Source organism: Macaca mulatta, chromosome 1, assembly GCF_049350105.2.
Source record: "Macaca mulatta isolate MMU2019108-1 chromosome 1, T2T-MMU8v2.0, whole genome shotgun sequence".
Taxonomy (NCBI): domain Eukaryota; kingdom Metazoa; phylum Chordata; class Mammalia; order Primates; family Cercopithecidae; genus Macaca; species Macaca mulatta.
In genome coordinates, this window is record NC_133406.1 from 145598652 (window position 1) to 145612237 (window position 13586).

Below are 13586 nucleotides of genomic sequence, written 5' to 3' on the forward strand. Positions count from 1 at the left end.
CGTGAGCCACTGTGCCCGGCCCCAAACTGGTGTCATTTCTTAATCCAAACCTGCCCTATGTCGCTTAGACCTAAGTAGCACTCGCTGAGCTCCTACAAATTTGTGATTTCCAAACCACTTGCTGTTCACTCCTTTCCCTTGTAAAGTGTTAGAAAAATTTCTGAGTCCTTAATGTGGAAGCCAGCAAAAGAAAAAAAAAATCATTAGCTTAGATTTCTGGATGTGAAACCAAAAAGATAATAATCACATAAATGAAACCTGTCTCCCAAGAGATTATCAACAGATGAGCTGGTCATATTTAGGCTTCAGGGACTTAAAGATGTATAAAACACACTCTCTGACCTTAAAACATTTAAGGTGCAGTCGAGGTGTTCTAACCCTTCACAAGGGAGAGGAGAGGACAATAAATTGAAAATCATGAATGTGGAGAAGCTCCGCCAGGGCCACTGAGGAATTAAGAATAGATGGGCAATTTGCATTTTAAAATGACACAAGATTTTAGCAAGAATTTTCACAAATGAGACCTCGTATTTTATACACACACAGAGTTTAAAAGTAGAAGTGGGTGGAGCTGGGGTCAGGGAAAGTATGTGTAACAGCGCCAGATCAATCTGGCTCAACTTTTATGGAACAAAGTTGTGAGTTGTTTTTCAATTGCCATGGACCCCCAGGTTGAAGGTCACATAACCTGAGCATGCCTAAATAAAGCAAGTATGCAATCACAGGGGGCTCCTAAGGGCTGGAACTGAGGAGTGGACTGAGGAAGGGGACTGATGCATGGCAGAATTCAGGCTCCAATCAGATCAAGCTGTGGCATCACTCGATGGCAGGGTCTAGGCAGATCACGCCTCCTGGCAACACCTCATTGCAGGATCCATTGCAGATCATACCTCCTTGCCAGTTGACGGGCAGTAAAACTTTTCTTTTCTCAAAAGCTTGTGCCATAATATTGGCTTCTATGTGCATCGGGCACCGAGTCCATTGATTGTTCAGTAACACGTGGACTCACAAACCCATCCTTTCAGCACCTATGAACTAAGTGTTAAAATGGGATTTTGTCCTGGCATGTTGGGAAGACAGAGGAGGAGCACTGGATCCGACTTGATATTTGGGAAGATTTCCTGAAGAAAATGATACCTGGGCCGATCTTTGGTAAAAGACTTATCCAAGTAAAGTAGGCGTTGTGTAAATGAGTATTAACAGAGGGAATCCTGACAGCAAAGCACAGAGGTGTGAAGCAATGCAGTGTGTGAGACAATTAAATGCAGTTTTGTGCCCAGGTGATATGGTTTGGCTCTGTGTCCCCACCCAAATCTCAACTTGAATGGTATCTCCCAGAATTCCCACTTGTGGGAGGGACCCAGGGGGAAGCAATTGAATCATGGGCGCCAGTCTTTCTGATGCTATTCTTGTGATAGTGAATTAGTCTCATGAGATCTGATGGGTTTATCAGGGGTTTCCACTTTTGCTTCTTTCTCATTCCTTTTTTCTCTTGCCGCCACCATGTAAGAACTGCCTTTCGCCTCCCACCACGATTCTGAGTCCTCCCCAGCCATGTGGAACTATAAATCCAATTAAAGCTCTTTTCTTCCCAGTCTGGGGTATGTCTTTATCAGCAGCATGAAAACAGACTAATACAAAGGGATAGAAAGAGGATTGTAGGACCCAACAGGACCTAGGGGGCCAGGCAAGGCCTTAGACCCACCACCATCGATGACACCCTGGATGTGCAGCCCCAGCCCATTTATTCATTCTTCTTAATCCTGCTGCTTCCTTGTGGCCTAGAACAGATGCCAAATGTAAGCAAAGAGCCTTCTCAGATTTACTTAGGATGAAAACAGAGACCGATTCCAGAAAGGGGCATTCCTAATGCTGCCCTTACCAAGGAGAGGGGAGTTCTGTTTAATTGGCAGCAGTCTCCTTCACGGGAAAGCCCTAAGTGAATGGGATAACTAACTGCTAAAGGAAGCAGCAACCCGGGACTTCCACCCAACCTCCTCCCTGCCCCCAAGTCCTGGAAGAGTGGTTCCCAGCACCACCCACGTGCAGGGCAAAGGAGAGAGTGGGGAGCTTTTAGGGATATAGATTTCCAGACCCCATGTGAGTCAGAGCATGGGAAGTGGTATTTAAGAGGCTCTGAATGTGGCTTGGATGTCCAAACAGGTTTCTGAAACTCTCTTGGAGCCACATTTCCCAAGCTGTGTGCCATTGATCTGGGAGCTACTGGGCCCTATGATGTTAACCAGACATCTTGATTACAAGACCTCTCCCTTCTCTTCATCAGCTTGTACACTTTAAGAGCCTCCAAGACAGGGGGAACAGCCATTGAAGAGAATACATTAATACTATACTTTCTAATTATAAATATAGTTTCTAAATATATTGCCCATATAGTCTCTCTCTCTCTCTCTCTCTCTCTATCTCTCTCTCTGTCTCTCTTTGGTGGAGTATTTCTCAAGACTATGCAGCACATGCGCAAGACTCCACACAGCCCCCTTTTGGGGGAAAGTCACTCTAGAAGCTCAGGAAAAGGGTGACTTCCGTCGCCCATTGAGGTCCATGCTGCAGGAATGGGGCCAAGGCAGGGTGGTCACCTCACACCAGCCAGCCAGGGATCGCCATGTAGTCAGGAGACCTCAGGGCGAAGGACAGCAGCCTCAGTGCGTGGAACCTGGCTGGTGAGTGTTCTTTTGCAGAGCCAAGGCTTCCTGGGCAGTTTCTAGTTATCTGAAGAGGATGATCATGCTCTCCCCGGGACACTGCTTTCCACTGGAGCAAACTGATGGGCCTGGCTGTTTCACTGTGATGTGTGGGCCCCAAAGTGAAAGGCTGGAGTCTTATTTACGGGGTTGTAGAATTGACCAAAAAACACCTTCCGTCCCTTCGTGCTTGCTTGGGGTGCTTCCGGGAGACCTGACATGGGTCCCTGTAGCAGTCACAGAACATCCACACACTGTTGGTGCAGCTAGGGCCCACAGAAGTCAAAAAGGAAGCACGTTAGAGCTGCGTCCCTCACAGGAACCAACCTGCTCAGGAGGATGATGGCAAAGCCCACAAAATGCAGCAGCTACAGGGAGCCTCTTGTTTCTATGTTCAACGTGGTGAATGTCAACCAGCGCAGAAATTACTGCAGGTCAGAGTGTCGCTGCCAGTGATGACATGCTAAACTTGGCCAAGCCCCCTCTCCTGTGCATGACGTAGGGCTGGAGAGAGCAGTGCAGAGTGCTCCAGAGACTGGTAGAGCTGAGGACTGAGTGTAGATTGATCCCTCACTGGGGTTCAGAACTGTGTGGCACAGCACCCTGCAAATCAGCTGTGAATGCCATATACTCAGGTTACAGTTGATGCCAAGATGGGGCTTTAAGCTTGGAAAAGTTTAACTTTTGGGGAAGGAAGGAAAGATTGGGGAAAGAATGAAAAAGGAGGAGGAGAGAGAAAAGAAAACATATTATGCTTTCTGTGCTGGGTGTATACATTTTCTCATTTAACCTGCAGCACACCCAGTGAGGTGAGTACTCTTATTACTCCTAGGACAGGCATGACGTAAATGGGAAGGACAGTGGTCAAAAGACTTGCCCACTCCACATAGCAACGATTCTCACTCCTGCTTGCAGGTGTGCTGGGTGGAGCAGGAAGAGGGCAGGTTGGAGGGGATAGAGGAGAGATGCTGTAGTAGTAGGGAAAGAATGGTTCCTGGGGTCACAGGACTACAAGCAGAAAGAACAAGGGGGTGGAGTATCAGTTTCTACAGTGTTGAAGACAGCACTTCTTTAGCATCTAGGCTGGGGCTTCTAGACAACTTTTTGTGTTTTCTCTGGATTCTTCTTGGGAACAGATGCTTTGTAAGTTACACTCTTATTTATGTTTGTCTTATTTCTGTTTATTTACCTATTCCCTTGGAGCTACCAGGAAGGGCTGTGGCCTGTGGCCACTTTTCCTCTGAGTGGGACCAGCAGCTGGAAGCAGTGGGAATGAGAAGGGAGGGGCTGGAAGGCCGGCTGATGCCCAGGAGCATCTTCAAACCTCATGGGAATTTGGCCCACCCACTGCTGCCCTTCCACAAATGGAATCTTTTCATTTTAACAGCTGGCCCAGAGCCCTTTCGGCAGATCCAGTTGAGCTCTGTAATTTCCATGAGACCACATGCTTCTTCTGAGACCCATTCCTTTGCCAAATGGGCACAGGATCCTGTGGCCAGAGGGATAATTGGAAATGTGTGGGCCAGGCAGATACCCCATTTCTGATAAGACCAGCAGCTTGAACGGCCTGAATAAGACTTGCAAAATCAGGAAAGGAAACTTGTGCACTGCCATCCCACTGTTCCTCTTCTGTGACCTCAGGCCTGGATGGTGCCTGACAACCCACCCACCACAGCACACCCCACCTGAAGCCACGGGGATGTGGGATCTTAGCTTCCCCTGGCTGCCTGGGAAAACCTGCTTTCATGTCATACCCGGGCATTTCCACTTTCTCAGGGGCAGAAGGCTGCCATGGTGGCAATGCTGAAGGGCAGCCTCTTCCTCCCTCTCTTCCTGCTCCCCTGTGTGAAGGATCTGGGCCTGCGTCTCACTGCCCTCCAGGAAGGCAGGCAGGAAAATAAGGGTGAGCACAGGTCTGAGAAGAAGCGAGGCAGTCAGTAATGAAAATGAGAATCAGTTCTCCTTCATGTTCCCCTTGGGTTTCCTTTCATGGCATTACTGAAATCAGGGTCAAGAGGCCATCTGGTTTCGAACCCAGAACAACCCACTCCAGAACACTGTAGGGACCCGGGAGGGTGACCACGTGCTCTTCCTTGGTGACCCCCACTGGCGTTGAGTCACTCTTTCCAACAGCTACCAAGCAGGCTCCCTTCCATCCTCTTCGGAGATGAACCCCTGCTGGGCAGGGCCCTTCTACACTCAAGACTGGCTAATAAAGGACCCCTAAACCTGGTGTGTGTGTATGTGTGTGTGTGTGTGTGTGCGCGCGCACGCGCGTGCTTTAACAGCTTTATGGAGATATAATTCATATGCCATATAATACACCCATTTAAAGTGTATATTCAATGGCTTTTAGTATATTCACAGAATTGTGCAACTACCACTACTAATTCCAAATATTTTCATCACTCCAAAAAGAATTTCCTTAGTCATCCTTCCCCCAGTCCTCCCAATTCCCCAGCCCTAGGCAATCACTAATCTACTTTCTGTCTCTGCAGTTATCAATTATGAATATTTCACATAAGTGGAATCATACAATATGTGTCCTTCAGAAGGCTGGCTTCTTTTACTTAGCCTAATATCTTCCAGCTTTACCCACATTGTAGCACATAGCAGTTCTTCATTCCTTTTTATGACTGAATAATATTCCAGTGTGTGGTTCTACCAGTCAATTTATCCATTCATCATGGTCATTTGGACTGTGTTGACTTTTTGGCTATTATGAATAATTTTCTATGAACATTCACATACAAATTTTTGTGAGGACATGTGTTTTCATTTCTCTTGAGTGTATATCTAGGAGTGGAATTTCAGGGTCATTTCTCACCCTATGTTTAATTTCTGAGGAACTGTCAGCCTGTTTTTCAAAATATGTTCCCAGTAGCAAAGTATGGGGGTTCCAATTTCTTCACAGCCTCAATAATGCTTGTTTATTATCTTTTTCTGATTACAGTCATCCTAGTGGGTGTGATGTGGTATCTCATGGTTTTCAATTTGCATTTCCTTGACAGCTTGAATCTTTGCTTTTCAGAACTTTAAACCTTTCATCTTTCAACCCAGGCTCCAGTTCTTTGTTCATTTTGTCAGTCTGAAAGAGGTGGAAACTCTTCCCCGGGCCATGACAACATTAGCTCCCCAAGTACCCTGAGAAATCTGGAGTCTGTTTTGGCATTGTTTGAGATTTCTCAGCAATAAAACCTTGTCAATTGCTATCCTTTGAAATTCTCTGAATTCTTTGAAATTTTCACATCTCTATTTATAAAAGGGATTTTTCAACAAATTAGTAGCATAAAAAGAGGGTACTGTTCTAAATTTAAAAAGGCATTAGAGACACAACCTAATGTAATGTGTACATTGTAGTTATATCATGATTTGAGCAAACTGACAGTGAAAAGACATTTTGGGGGCAATCTAAGAAAAGGCAAAAGTATTAGGTGACACTAAAGAACTGTCGCTAATTATGTTAGGTATCATGGTGTTCCAATTATATAAGAAAATCTCCATATTTTTAAGAGATATCTACTGATATCCCTGAAGTAGGAATAAAATGACATGTCTGAAATTTGTTTTAAACTACATCAGCAAAGGAAAAAGATGAAGCATAGATGGTACAGTTTGAACAATGGGATATGGAGGTTCACTCTACTTTTCTCTCTATTTCATATATGCTTGAAATTTGTCATAATAATAATGATAACTATGGAGACAATCCTAAAATATTAATGTAAGTTGAAAAATTATAAAATATCTGGGTCCCAGACTACAGAATGTCATTCATTTACGTTCAGCTAAAATATTTTTAGGTTTGTACTTAAAAAGTAACGAAACTGGTTCAAACATATCTTATATATTGTATTTTAACTTAAAAGATTGTTCAGGGCCAGGCACAGTGGCTCATGCCTGTAACTGAAGCACTTTGGGAGGCCAAGGCAGGCTGATCATTTGAGGTCAGGAGTTTGAGACCAGTCTGGCCAACATGGTGAAACCACGTCTCTACTAAAAATACAAAAAAATTTGCTGGGCACGGTGGTACATGCCCATAATCCCAGCTACTGGGGAGGCTGAGGCAGAAGAATCACTTGAACCCAGTAGACAGAGGTTACAGTGAGCTGAGATCACACCACTGCACTCCAGCCTGGATGACAGAGTGAGACTCCATCTCAAGAAAAAGGAAAAAAGATTAGTCAACATTTTGATCTTAAGACTTTTTTTCTTTCAGTATGGGTCCTTCTGATTGGCATTTGTGTTTTGTTTTTGTTATATAAACTACAGTTACACTGTCTTATTTATAATTTTTAGTTTTAGCTTCTTCAAAGGGAAATAAGATATAGACACTATAGGACTGAGTGTAGAATCTTTCTACATTTTTTACTATTTTTCATCAAACACCACCACTTCACACATCAAAACTGACTGCAAATATTTTTAGAAATTTACCTTTGTTTGCCCCTTAATTTAGTTTTCTTTTTATATAACCAACGGATCTCTTTTTGCACTTCTATTTCATTGGTTTATTTGATACTCAAGTAAAATACATGGTTACAATTAAAGGACTGTTGCCATAAACAGGCTTGGGGACAAGTGCAGCTGCCCCCTGGTAAGCATATAGCTCATATAGCTCAGCTGGTGGGAGCTAAAGCATAGGGTGTGGGCTTCATGCTGAGAGGCACTGGCCAGCACATTTTACAGGAAGATGAAAAATACTATGGTTTCAATGTATATGTCCCTCCAAAATGTATGTGTTAGAACTTAGCCCCCCGAATTAAGATAGTATTACAAAGTGGCACCTTTGGTAGAGTGCTCACAGGTGGGAGTAGAACCCTTATAAAAGAGCTTGAGGGAGAGAGTCCACCCCTTTTCTCCCTGTGCCATGTGAAGACACAGCAACAAGGAGCCACCCTGGAAGCAGAGAACAATATCTCACCAAACACCAAATCTGCTGGCACCATGGTTTTGAGCTTCCAGCCTTCAGACTATGGGAAATAAATTTCTATTATTTATAAATCACACAGTCTAAGGTATTTTGCTACAGCTGCAAGAATGGACAAAGACAGAATATAGTAGGTTAAAAGGAGATCCATTTAAAAAGCTGCTTCTCTGCTCGGAACAGTGTCAGTTGACTACAGTTTTCATCTTCCATCAAGTTATTTGAGTGACAGGTAACTGGCCAACAAGTTCTTTGATTGAAGCTGGAGTCTTCAACATGGTGCTGCAGACCATGCAGTTCATTCTGCCCATAGGACTATGGTCAGGACTCCACAGGCACCAAACCTGGGAAAAGGGAGCTGGGAGATGAGTTAAGGAGCGTGAGTTATTTAATCAAGTAATGTTGGCTGTTGCTCTTTCCAGAGATTAAAGTTGTTCAAATGGTTGCCACAGCAAATTTATGCAGAGAATGGGGGCCAGCAGCTAAAACCCAAGCCTTCTGGATTCCACTGCAGCCTTTTCTTCAAACTCAGCTGGTCTCCCTGGGGTGAGGCTCGGGGTGGATGAGTGTTTGCTTCCCTCTTCCAGGTGGTTTGGCTGCCATCTCCTTGCAGAACATGATGTGCTCTTGTGGGAGGAAAAGGGGATGATTATGAATCACGGAGTATCAGAGCTGGAAGGGGCCTTGGTGACCTTTACTCCCACTGTCCCGTTTTACAGAGGAAGAGATTGTGGGCCAGATAAGAGGTTATGGCTTTTCACCAACTTGACCACCACACTGTTTATGTTCAGCAAACATAGATATGCTATTATGTATTAATTCCAAACTTCTGCTCCCAATTTTCTGAAGCTCAGAGGGATACCTTGTATTGCTGGATGATAAAAGAGGAACAAAGTGACGAAGTGCTGACAAGGCAATGACAGAACATGAGAGATTTACTGCTGCGTGGGAAGAGATCTTTAGTGATCATGTAGCCTGAAGCTCTCATTTTGTCATCGAGGGACACCAAAACTCAGAGCAGGTGAGTGACTGAATTATCTAATGTATGAGCTAGGTAGTACAAGCAAATGAATTTTAAAATGCTGGAAATTCATCAGTTGAAATACACTGCACCTGGGTTGCTAAGAGCCCCAGACTGGCTAGTTAGTTTTATCTCATGCATCTCCTCACCAGTGCCTAGTACAGATACATATTAGGTTCTTGATAAATGTTCTTTAAATAAATTATGAAGATCATCATTCAAGTTAACATAGCATAAGGCAAAATATATATTCCATAAGGAGACTAAAGGTAGTCGAGACCATAGTTTGTTGAAAGGGTAGGAAAGGCTTTGAGGTGGGGCTTGAAAATTAGTGGGATTTTGAGGGTTGGGTTAGGGGAGCTGTAGATGGGAAGATCATGTTCTTGTAGAGGGAATAGTGAGCATGATAAGGAGGCAGAGGGCAGGTGACTCTGGAGTTTGGGGAATTTCGGGACATCCAATTGGCCACAGCATAGCATTGGAGCAGGGGAGTAGGGGTGGTGGGCTTGTCACCGAGGGCCCAGAACTCTCCGTCCTTAATTCTTCAGGAGGTTCTGGAGTTTATAGTTTTGAGGAGGGGAAGGACATACATGACCCATTTTTGGCAATAAGACATTGCAGGATGCTGATATTCAGTTCAGACACAGGAATTTTCCCCACTTCATCCAAATGTCCTGGCTCTGGCTCTGTGAAGAGGTCAGAAAAACACTGGGGACTGTCTTTCTTTGGAAATACTTTTGGACCATCGAAGTTTTCAAGGAGATAAACATCTTATGACGTTTCTGGTGGTCCAGGCCCATCTGGCCGAGGAAGTACAAAGATACATGCAGATTAGGCATACTGGAGGGGAATGTTTGCTAAACATTCTTCATTCTTCAGAAAGGTTCAGGCTCAGTTCAACTTTGGGAGTGAGGCTTGAACTAATGTTGATTTTATCAGCACCTATTTGCTCCAAGACTGTAGAAGAAAGATTGTTTGCATTCCTTCTTATGGTGCTGCTAGAGGAAACAACAATGACCATTAATTGGGTGTGTCCTATTATGTCCTCTGTTAGGCAGTTATGTATACTTTTTTTTTTTACAATTGAGACAGAGTCTTGCTCTGTCGCCGAGACTGGAGTGCAGTGGCGCGATCTTGGCTCACTGCAACCTCTGCCTCCCGGGTTTAATTTGATTCTCCCGCCTCAGCCTCCTGAGTAGCAGGGATTACAGGGACCCACCATCAAGCCCGGCTAATTTTTGTAATTTTGTAGAGACAGGGTTTCACCACGTTGCCCAGGCTGGTCTTGAACTCCTGACCTCAGGTGATCTGCCCGCCTAGGCCTCCCAAACAGTTATGTATACTTTCACTAGTCTTTTCACAATTTTGAGAGGTAGTTTTAGAGGTGTGTGATACCTTTTGTTTTTGTCTCTCCAGCAAGATTTTCCGTTCTCCTGGCATTTGTGGCCATGTGACCTGGGCCTGGCCAATCATTATCACTCATCCCCTGACCACAGTGATTGGACCAGGGAGTGGGCACGGGACCCAATCTGCTCCAATCCTGGTCCTTTCCTGAGACTGATCCCTTGATGCAGGGAGAGAGAAGTACTTTCCGCGCAGGTTGCTGAACTGAGGCTGCCCCGATTGTATGACAGTTGTACCGCAGCTCAGTCCTACTTCCTTTATTTTCCCACAGTTGTTGTTCCTGAGCATTGGCTTCAAAAACCTTGCTGCTCATTTATCTTGTCTCCCAGGGAACCAATCAAAGAGGAGGAGGAGGAGAATAGTGGTGGGGATGGGTTGTTGACATCTGACTTTAGAGAATTTTTCTTTCATCACACAATAAAATTAAAAAATAAAAAGACAAGGATGCAGGACGCCCTCAGAGTTCATCCGTCATATTTTCAAAAGGAAATTTTAAGCCCGCAATCTTTCCATCAGCTGCCAGGAGTATTTTCTAGAATAGCTGAAGGGTGCTTTTGCCTAAAACCTGGGGGTTGGCATAGGTGGCCTTTCAAGGATGCTTCTAGCTTCAAGTTTCTGTCAATTATGCTTTGCACATCTAAGAGCTGTTTGGGCTGGAGAATTTCAGAGAAATTTTCCATGTTCCAGGGTTGAGATTCAGCATCTTTTTGCTGAGTGGGCATTGATGAGAAATGCCTCTGAACTCGCAGGGGTGATGCAGCCCCTGGCCAGCCTGCCAACTCTAGATACTCTCATCGCTCCAATGCTGTCACACTTGCTGTTTTTAGGTCTGTTATGGGCAAATCTGTAGCAAGCATTCCAAAAGCTAAAACACTTTTAACTGTCTCCAGAGCAGCCAGAGATCCTCATAGCAAAGCCAGGTAACCCTAGGGGCCAGGGGCACCGTATGCACTATCCCTGAGGGGCCGAGCGGGCTGAAATCAGCCTGCACCCTGCTTGCTAACCGTGCGTGGGGACACTGTGTCCACTTGGAAGACTGGATGCCTTTCTCCAGTTTCACACTGACTACTTCCTCCCTGCCAAGAGCACACCTTCCCTCCATCTGAAGAAATAAAAGGAGCTTGGGGCCCCAACATGAACAATTGCCAGGGGCTGGGACACACCTGTCATGGGCAGGTTTGTTCAGGGTTCAGGGCGCATAAAGACTTAATCTGCTTTCACATTAAATAGGCTGATCAGATACGACAACAATTTCCCACTGTTATTTGAATGGCAAACAGGATTTAGAGCACAAGAGAAGGAACTTTTTTGTATATATAACTTTTCATGCAGAAAGTCCACAGAGTTTACCTGTAATCTTAGCTCACAATCAGACAAAAGGATTAGAGTTGGACATGTAGAGCTTATCAAAAAGCTTAGAGGGAGACCAAAGGAGGGCAAATGCAATTTTTTCTTTCTTTTATGCCCATGTCAAAATGCATGCTTTAGTCAACATCTTGAAAACTCTCCAGTGGAGGTAACTCTACCTTCCTGTACTACAACTATTAGGTAGGTGCAAAAGTAATTGCAGTTTTTGCCTTCAAAAAAAAAAAGGCAAGCACTGTAATTACATTTCACCAACCTAGTACTTGAGGACGATGATAGAGCACTGCCAGAGAAGCACTGCAGCCCCAGCCTCATGGCTGGAGCATCTTGTCACTCCGAAGGAGCAAATAGGCCTTATATAAGGGACACGGCAGGCCACTTCTGGTGAATTGCATACCTTGCAGTGAGACATGGGCTGAGGGTCCTGGGATTGGTGAGAGCAGTTAGCATGTTTGTGCCCCAAACCTTCAGTCTGAGGAGGACAGGAAGAACCTCTCTAGAAACACTAAAGTCAATGGGAAATGAACTTGGGCTTGAGTTATTTTCTGATCAATTTGATTTAAATATAATATTAATAAAAAGAATACATGAAACTAATAGGCTGAATGACAGACCCAGTGGATATGACCTGCTTGGGCAATTTGAGTGACTCTGGCTTTGAGTTTAATATGGCTTTTATTGAAGAAATTTTTTTCTAATGGTAAAGAAAAGAAGTAAATCACTAACACCTTAGCAAGAGTGAGTTTGTCATCTGGAATCAGGGGAACAATAAGAGAGGTCTGGGAGTTGTGTGGGAGTTAGGATGAGGGTCGATGGGAATCTGGAAGTGAAGGGGAAAGGCCTGATGAGGGAGTTTGTCCCTATCCTGCAAGCTTGGCTTTTTTATGAACTTTTTCGGAGTTAAAAGAGCACACTATATTCAGTCCTAGCCTCTGTTGTGTAGCCGAAGTGTTGGAAAATGTGGATTTCCTTGTTTCTGCACAATAGGGGTGCCTCAGACCTCCAGACATAAACAATGCATCCCGCAGGCCAATGCTTCTGAGTCAGGTTTGGGCCACAGGATCCCACCAGAATCAAGGAACAGCCAGCCTTACTGAAAACCAAGCCACGCTGAGCAAGTCCATTTTGAATTCCAAAGTTAATGTGAAGCACCTATGAAAATAAACATAGGCAGAAGCAGCTGTTAGAGGGAACACAGTTGCTCTATTTGTTCTGTGGGGGCTAGATACCTAGAGGAAGCCCTCCTCTTGCAGACAGAATAGATCATAGGATCTGGAGAAAAGAGGCAACAAATCAGCCAGAGAGTATGTAGCTCTAGATTAGTTGGGCTTCTTGTGTTCCTAAATGTTTTTCTTCGCAAAAGACCCTTGATCATGTGGCAGTCCATCTACCCATCCATCCACCCATCAATCTATCCATCCACTCATCCTTCCATCTATTCACTCATCATCCATTCATCCACCCATCTACTCATCCACCCATCTCTCCACTTATCCAATTATTCATTCATCCATCCATCCATCCATCATCCATCCACTCATCTTTTCACCCATGATCCACTCACCCATGTATCTATTCATCCACCCATCTATCCACCCACCATCCATTCATCCACCCATACATTAACTTATTCATCCAACTGTCTGCCCATTATCTACCCACCCATCCCCCCTACCTATTCCCCTACTCATCTACCTCTCCATCCATCCCCCAAATACTACTTGATACCCATTACATGTGCCAAGCTAAGGACAGCTGGTCAAACATATCTACTTGCTGAGTGGGCAGGAAGTAAGCTGTTCTCTTTGGTAAAGGAAATGACTGACAGACATAATAAGGCCCAGTAAGATACAGTAGAGCATAGAGATAAAAAACACAGGCTTCATGATAAGTCTGTCACTTTCTAGCTATGCAGGAAAGTTACTTCACTTCTCAGCACCTCAGTTCTGAGGTGAAGGAATAACAGTCGTTCCTGCTTTACAGGGTCTTTGTAGGAATTAAGTGATTCAATGAAACCTAAGTGCTTAGCACAGTGCCTAGCACATATGATGTCCTCAGTAAATTTTAGCTTGTGTTATTAAAAGTAGGACATCTAGAGAAACACAGTGAATTATGTAATCTAAAGAGGCAGTGGGAAAGGGGTTTCTTAACCCATTTCCCATTTGCCCCG

At 44.5% G+C, this 13586-nt stretch overlaps 1 long non-coding RNA gene across 1 annotated transcript in view; it reads left to right on the plus strand.

Annotated features, from left to right (window-relative positions):
* The window catches only part of LOC100426608 (uncharacterized), a 151200-nt gene that overhangs the window by 136098 nt on the left and 1516 nt on the right, over positions 1-13586 (plus strand). Inside the window, exon 2 of the long non-coding RNA XR_003721530.2 lies at positions 8476-8647. This is a non-coding gene — a long non-coding RNA (uncharacterized LOC100426608). The remainder of the gene's footprint in view (positions 1-8475; positions 8648-13586) is intronic.